The sequence below is a fragment of the Dermacentor andersoni genome, chromosome 6 (assembly GCF_023375885.2).
Source record: "Dermacentor andersoni chromosome 6, qqDerAnde1_hic_scaffold, whole genome shotgun sequence".
Classification (NCBI taxonomy): domain Eukaryota; kingdom Metazoa; phylum Arthropoda; class Arachnida; order Ixodida; family Ixodidae; genus Dermacentor; species Dermacentor andersoni.
In genome coordinates, this window is record NC_092819.1 from 162,521,061 (window position 1) to 162,529,663 (window position 8,603).

Consider the following 8,603-nt stretch of genomic DNA (forward strand, 5'->3'; position numbering starts at 1 on the left):
GGTTCTAAGAGGCTCCGCCTAAGAGAACCGTCAGAACCTTTGAGTACAAGAACCTTGCACCACAGTGCAGTACTGCAGCAGCGCAATCACAAATACCGTTGCGCTTGTTTTCAAAGCGCCTCAAACCTACAGAAGCTCGCCACAGCATCTTTGGGAGGGTGATGTGGGCCATCTATTGCGCTATCAAGCATTTGGTTTTTTTTTCTTCAAGACGGCAGCTTTTACAGCCTGACTCTGCAAGAGCCGTTAACCTTCGTTTTCAGTAACAACGGTTCATCGTACTCAGAACGCCCACTTGGGCAACTTTTCTTTATCTCCGAAGTTTCCACAAACGTCCGCCATATTTCTGGGACCGAAAACCCGGCAGCTGACACACTGTCGTGGATATTGGCTGTGCCTTTTTATTAGCCGACCAATATTCGATTCACCGTAATTGCTAAGCCACCTTGGCATAAGAGCGACAAAGAGGCTTATCACGCACCGCTTCGTCTGGCCAGGGATAACAAAGATTTTCTATGCTTAACAAGAAGCTGCCATGCTTCTCTGTAGCCGTAAAAGTGACCAGGCTCACGCGATCTGCGGTGCAGCCGTTTCGAGCACCGTTTGGAGCCGGCATCCTTGCTGACATGCAACTGTCACCGCTTTCGTTTGTGCAGATTCCTGCCGCCCTTTGGTGAAAATGGTGCTGTTGGCAAAGAAGTGTCGTTTCCGCGCACGCCTGTACTATCGTTCGCATAGAAAATTGCCTGGAGCACGTCGGCGGAGCATTCGCACTGCCAGTCAGCGTGCAATACGTTTTCCGAAGACAATGATCCTGCCCCTTCCCCCCCCCCCCTCCCCCGCGATGAGCCGCCAATAAACTACGAACGGAAGAAACCATGTGACATGAAAGAAGGCGACATAAACGTGCGGCACTAGGCTCTCATGGAATTTGGAGCCGGCACGCTCTCCGAGATGAGCTGCCACCGCTGTTGCTTTTACAGGTTAGTTTTACTATCCTTTTCAAAGATGAACAAAAATGATTGAGTTGCCGGCTTCGCCCACGATTGTGTCTGCTGTTGCTGCTGCTGCTGCTGAATATGGTAGACGTGTCCGGGCAAAATTGTCTAAAAGGCGAGTTCGCTATTTTTCAAATCGGGCGTTATATTTGGTTCTGCTGTTGCTACTCGCCGGGGATGTGGAACTGAACGCCGGTCCTGATGGTGTTGTCTAAATGAATTTGCGGAGTCACGATGATGCTACCCAAGTAGAGTATCTGATAGGTTTGCGAAATGGCCAGGTGGCGATAATGAAAAAATTGGACACTATTGAAACTGGGTTCGAAAAGTTTGAAGCCGTGGTAAATAAATGAACAAAAACTTCGGCATCCCCCATGACCACATTCAGGACGTCAGTAAAATTTGTATCAGAGCACGCAAATATATTCAATGGTCTTTTGCAGGAAGAAGGTAATGAGCTTCAGGAGAAGTCGGTCGGTATCGAGGAATGAAGCCGGAGACAAAATTCGGAAAATTAACTAAAAATATTTGCAAGGAAAACTTGGGAATTCAGATAAAATCCGTGCCAAGGGTGCACCACATTTTTCGACTCATGGTGAAGGCTAAGTGGCCAATTGTAAATTTTTCTTTTTACAAATACAGACAAAACGTCCTACTAAATGGCCAAAAATATAAAGGGACCGATTAGGGTGTTGCTCAGGAAAACTCCACTGAAAAGCGTAGCGTACGCAAACACCTGTGGGAATACACGAAAGCTAAAGAGGAAGACAAAGCATTGAGCGCCCTTCCACTCTGTGAAGAACGAGGACCAGCGAAGCTTTGTATGTGGCCCTTTATTGGCCAACAGCATTTCTGCTGCGGGTCCGCCCGGTATTGCACTATCTTCGGGATTGGCCAACATGTTGTGAGTGCCTAAAGCCTGCTTCACCTCCGGCGCGGCTAGGCCCCGTATCGCGCTTTCTTCGGCATCGTGCAATGTATGGGGAGTGTTTAACGCTTCCTTCACCTACACCGCGGGTCGGCCCGAAAGTGCACTATTGTCACGTTGTACTGACTGTCAAGGAAAGAGTAGAAATATCCAATGAACGTCGGTCTATGCAGCTACTCGGACCGTCCTGAATCAGTCCGGGGCGACAAATCGATGAGCTAAGAAATACATTTCGAGGACATACGGGGTGACGGACGTGAACCTTTAAGGTGGTGGCAGCGGTAGGTTGCGACGTCTGCAAGCAGCTGTGTCGCTGAGGCAGCTGCAGCCACCGCCATTTTGCGCAAGCAGCGGAGGCGGGGGAGGCGGCCATCGGCGTCGCCGCCGACCCCTTGACCGCATTCTCGCGCAAGCTCCCGCTGGCGGTCGGGACAAGCCGATTCCATCTTTCGAAACCCGCGCCGCGCTGAAACACCTGCTCATCGCCTCGGCTCCTAGCGCCCTACGCGGCCTATAATTGGTCGCCTCCTCTCCCCCACCTCCTGGTTCTTCGCCGTCACTTCTAATTCCTGAACAAGCAGCTTCCTTGGTCTGCCCATGTTAACGGTGGATCGGACATTGATGCCGCCGGCGCAAGCCGCGTCTATAAAGTCTACGTCAGAACATAGGTCTTCTTGAGGCGCCGCCAATCTCCTACTGCAAGCCTGCTCAGCCAAACACGTGCGCCGCGCCGCGCGCTCCTAGCTGTCGCTTTTGTATCTCGCCTAGCTTATTTTCCTCTGCGCTCCTTTTGCATAGCTGCGCCGAGTTTTGGGCGGTCTCCGGGCACGGATGGAACTCAAGCTTACACAGCCCGCTATTATTAGAGCAAAATAAAGTTCAGCTTTCATAGGCTTATTGTAAATGGCAGGGTCTTTAGGTGCGACAAAGTAGAGAAGAAGTCGTTCCAGTCACGAAGCCTTCACGTAGTGTGCAAAATAATATACGCCCCTATTTCGACCTAGTTGCTTTAGTTGTGAATAGCCGAAGCTTGTTCAATAAACTGGGTTAACGGCCGGGGGATCAAATCCCGGCCACGGGGGCCGCATTTCGATGGAGGCGTAATGCGAAAACACCGGTGTATTTCAATTTAGGTGCACGGTAAAGCCCCCAGGTGGTCAAAATGACCGGAGTCCTCCATTAAGGCGTGCCTCATAATCAGAAAGCGGTTTTGGCACGTAAAACCCCATAATTTTTAAACTAGATGAACTTGCGGCCTTAGTAGAGCCTGTAAAAGCGGATATAGTACTTGTCACGGAATCTTGGCTTAATGCTTCAATCAGCGATAGTGAAGTTTTTCCAGAGAACTCTATAGCCTACCGCAAAGATGGGCTGAGCATTGGTGGCGGCGTTTCTATGCCTGTTCGGTCCGACTTGCGCTCCTCCGCCCTTGATATCAGTCATGATGCGGTGGAAGCAGTGTGGTGTGAAGTTCCTTTACCTGATAATTTTGCGTTGACAAACGGAGTGATTTATCGGCCACCAAACTAAGATATGGTGCCATTGAAGGAATTAGGCGATGCTATCTGGGAATCTACGCATGAAGTTATGCTGCGGGCTTGCGACTTCAATTTACCAGACCTTCTCTGGAGCCATAATATTTGTGTAGTAAGAACATGCTGTCACGCTAACATGAAATTGAAGCGTATTGTAGTATCTTATATTCTACTACTGTACAGGTGCTCCCATAATAATTCGGAACGCCGGACACGCAGCTGCTCGTCGGCGGAGCGCGCCGGCGGATAAATACAGGCAAGATTTGCGCATGCGCGGTCTCCCTAGCGAGCAAGTTTCGCTCCCTAGTGTATGTAGATTGGCGTTGCCTTGCTCCACGAAGGTAGCGCTAGGTGCCCTTTAGCATTGTGCAATGGGAGCTGGGTGAATGAATGTCTAGCACAGCATGCATGCACCGTAGTCTATAAATAAAGGCTTGTGGATTCCTTGCAGCGTGATCTCCCCATGGTCTACATCCCGTCTGGGAGATAGCAATGCTTTGCGTGATTACATGCTAGTGAGGCGGCTTGGCTACAATGGCATCGCTGCCTTATTTTTCCACCGTGTTATCCTGTCCTGCGAAGTATTAGCTCTTAGTAAAATAGCTCCCTATCCATGTTACTACTAGCTTCGCAATACGAGGACAATTACCACTATTACATGACACCTCTTAACGGGTGTGTCTGCGATAGTGGCAATAAAAAAGTTTACAAAATGAAATAACGCGGCAATTTTATCAAGGCCAATTTCACGCACAAGAAGTCACATCATGCAAAGGGCACTCTAATGAACTCTTCACGACTCTAGTCATTTATTGTCCCATCCCGTTACGTGGTTCGCATATATCGTGCGCCAATCAATCACGGAATCTGGACCATTGGTAGCGAGTATCCTTACGTATTGATCGCGTGTCGGCGTTTGTTGGCGAAGATACTCATATTCATACTCATTTTATTTTGCTCAAAGGAAATATACAATGATAATCAAGGGTCGGCTGTGTGAGCTGAATGCAAAAAATAGGAGAACATAGTAAATCTAAATGACAGGAAGAACACTGGGTTTATTTTTTCCACAGTAAACAAAAGGAATCGAAAGGTAAGTGTTTCGTCTAAAGCTGTTGGTGTGTTCCGCTATCAATATCTCGCGAATGCGCCGTCCACATGAAGCGCAGCTTGAACGCGGCGTGGAATTGGCTCGTAGAGCGCATCTACGAAGTCCCTCCTTTCACCAAGGCGCTTCCGATCGCGCGTTATGGCGAGCCAGAGCTCGTCGGCACTGGCCCCTCCCAGATTCAGCTTGCATAAACTTTCCTTCATCATGCCCCACACGTTCTACATTACATTAAAGTCTGCACCTTTCGGAGGCCAGTCAAGAACGCGAACACAACGTTGTTGAAGAAGTTTTTCCACAGCTCTGGCGGTGTGCACCGGGCCCAGGTCTTGTTGGAACAAGTAGCAGCCATCTTTATATGGCCCTTCTAGAGCGTATGGCAATAGGTGGTAGTCCACCATATCGCAGTAAGCTTCAGCTGTGAACGATGGGGACAGTCGGATTAACGGACCAAGGCCCTATTTGCTAATTGCTCCCCAAACGTTGATAGTACAGTGGCCGCTGCTGTAGATATCGTAAACATACCCAGGCTCGTATCTAGACGAAAAGAAGGGAATAGATAATGGTTTTTTCAGATGAAATACCTTTTGCACGTCCGAAGAACTTGTGCTTTTCTTTATTTAAAGATCAAAAAGAAAATGAAAATACCTGCAGTTGTATGGTCTCTATACGCGGCGCTCTTGACCCCATCTAGATGAATATGTCGATTCATCTGAGAATACGACTTCCTTCCATTCTTCGGTCGTCCAGCGCTCATATGCCCTGCCAAACTCAAGGCGCCGGCGTTTCTGGCGCTCCGTAAAGTGTGGCTTTTGTGCCGCGACAAATCCACGAAGACCAGCCGCTCGCATGCGCCTTCTAAACAGATGGGGATTGGCAGACGGCCCTCATGCTTCGGCAGAAAAAGAAGGATGCGAAAGAGAAGAATACGAGAGCACTGGAATATTCGGGGACCTTGAAGAATCAGCAAGTTTCCGCTGGTCAAGCAACCGGAAAATCTAAACGCAAACCAGCACACAGGCGGTTATTCCCCCTGCCAAAGGATGATTTCAAGATAGTGGTGCGACCGCATCAACGGCTACCGGTCAAGAACCTAGCTAGTCCACTACTGGCGGATGCCGTGATTGCTGCATGCAACGCGCAAATATCAGGTGAGCAATTTCTGCTCAGAATCAAGCCAGGCTCCAACATCTTTATCGTGTCCACGCCGCACCAGACAGTGGCGGACTGCGTTAGACGTATTGCAATGCTTAACATCAACGGCCGGCCTCACTCGGTCAACGCCTACGTAGCGACAAGCGACGGGACAACCAAGGGTGTCCTTCACGGTTTGGACCCGCACACGACGCCTGAAATGCTAAAAGCGAATCTACGCATACGCACGCAAGGGGTTGAAATTCTCCAAGCGCGCATGTACCGTAACACTAAAACGGCCGTTATCACCTTTTTTGGAGGTATTACGCCGCGGTACGTCTACTACAACGGCGGAGAACTTGCTTGCTATCCCTACAAAATTACCACTCAGGTGTGCAAAGTGTGTCACCAAATTGGTCACCGATCGGACGTCTGTCCCCAGCCGGACATTCCAGTATGTCGTACATGTGGACAACGGGACACTGTAGCCGGACATGAGTGCGCTCCCAAGTGTGCAGCCTGTGGGGAGGGTCACATGACAGGAGACTGAAGTTGTAAAAAACGTCTCAAACCCCAAAGCAAAAGAACGCCGAGGACTGGCCTTCAATGGACTACCCGGATGGACAGCTCAACGAAGCCACCTCAACGCCTACGTTGGTTCAGTTCCGATGATGGAGAATCCGCATCGGATCCCTCGCCGGAGGTAGCAAAGACTCGCCGTCGATCCAGGTCAAGATCGCGGACCCGAAAGAACTCCAATCCCGAAATCCCACCTCATTCCCAATCACCAAAATCGCCTAAATCGGGGGCTATCGTCACTGTGACCAAGCAAGCGCCACAAGATAACAGGGTAAGCTGGGCACGAGTCGTTTCTCCTACTGCTCCTATAACAGAAAATCCCGAATATCGGAAGATCATTAACGAGAACAAGCTCCTCCGCGAGAGCTTGGCAGAAATTAAGCGAGAGTTGGCCTCCCTCAAAGCTAGTCGCTGTACCGAAACGAACAAAACAGAACATACTAAAGTAGCAGGCACGCCTCTCGAGGTTATAACAACGCCGAATTCTGTGGAGGTCACACTCCAACAAGTTGTGCATCAATTACAAACTATGCAAAATTTTCAGCAGCAGATGTACGCAGAATTTCAAAGCCTAAAAACTTACGTCGACGAATCAGTGGCCAGTGCAAAGAGCGCGGCTCGTAAGCGAGCCAGCATTAGCCCCAGCGCTCAATCTAACCGCCGTCCGCCACCCATACTGACCTCGGACAGCGAAAGCACTATTCATGGCGAGTGGAACGCGAGTACATCACGAATATCTCGAAATTTGGCAATGGAACTGCCACACCTTCCACAAACGGGCGGCAGCTCTACAACAATACATTAACACGGTGCCAGTCAAACCTGATGTTATTTGTTTGCAAGAGATCTGTAACAAGCCGGTCAGATTGACTGGCTACTACACGATATCCCACATAGACTACCCTAAGGTCGCGACGATGGTGCTCAAGGACATAGCAATCAGTATAGATTATCTGGCGACTAGCAGCATCAACCATCAAATTGTAACAATACTACCTCAGAAGCGTAGCAAGGCAAAAACCATAATCACGAACGTGTATAGCCCACCTAAAGGAAGGAGGGCCGATTTTGAGGCCATCATTCGGTACGTCATGTGTCACTCCGGCACCCAGGATAGGCTACTGCTTCTTGGGGACTTCAATGCTCCTCACACCAGCTGGGGTTACCGAACAGACACCCCCAAAGGCCGGGAGCTCGAGCGAGCGACCGAAGCACATGATCTCCAACTCATCATTCTCCCTCAAGACCCGACAAGATTAGGTAAGAGCGTCAGTGCAGACACCTTTCCAGATCTCACATTCACAAATAATGTCAACGAGGTATTCTGGACCAATCTAGGAGAGAATCTAGGGAGTGACCATTTCATTATCAGCGTGTCGGTAGGCTCCCCGAAAATTTGGCGACCCTGTGGCCAGGTGGTAATCACGAACTGGGTAAATTATGGCAAAATCCCCATGCCGGAGATATCACCTGAGAACGCTGAAGCGTGGGCAACACACATACGAGACGCTCATAAAACAACATCTAAGCGGCCAGCGCTCACAGCGGAAACGCCGGTAGTTGACAACCATCTGCTACATATGTGGGAAGCCAGAAGGGAGCTAACTAAACGATGGAAAAAACAGCGACTTAATCGCAAACTGCACCACAGAAATGCTGAAATATCAGAGCAGGCAAACGCTTACGCACAGCAGTTAGAGACAGCGAGTTGGGCGAGCTTTTGCGACTCACTTCGCGAAACGTTACATACCTCCAAGACATGGGCGATACTTCGCAGCATAATGGAACCAGGAAAAACAAAAACGGCCAAGAACGGCACTCTTCAAAAACTTACCGGAGAATTTTCAGGAACAGATCAGGCCCTCCTCACTAAGCATAAAGAGAAATACCTAGGGGCAGTAATCACTCTCCCATGCACCTTGCCATACCAAGGGCAAGAAAACGCAGTGCTAGACGCTCCGATAACTAAGGCAGAACTCTTCGCGGCAGCGCAAGCTGCGAAGAGAAATACTGCTCCAGGACCAGATCAGCTCACAAATGCTATGATCCGGAATCTGAGCGACGAGCACCTAGAACAGCTTACCCGGTATTTTAATGAACAGATATGGGAGAGGGGTGTAGTTCCACAACAGTGGAAGGAGGCCAAGATAGTGCTTATTCCGAAAGCAGGAAAACCTCATGATCTACAAAATCTCAGGCCTATATCACTGACCTCCTGTCTTGGTAAATTATTTGAGAAGGTGATGCACACACGTCTCACGTCTTACATTGAAGACGGCAACCTATTTTCGACAAACATATTCGCTTTTCGCCAACATTTG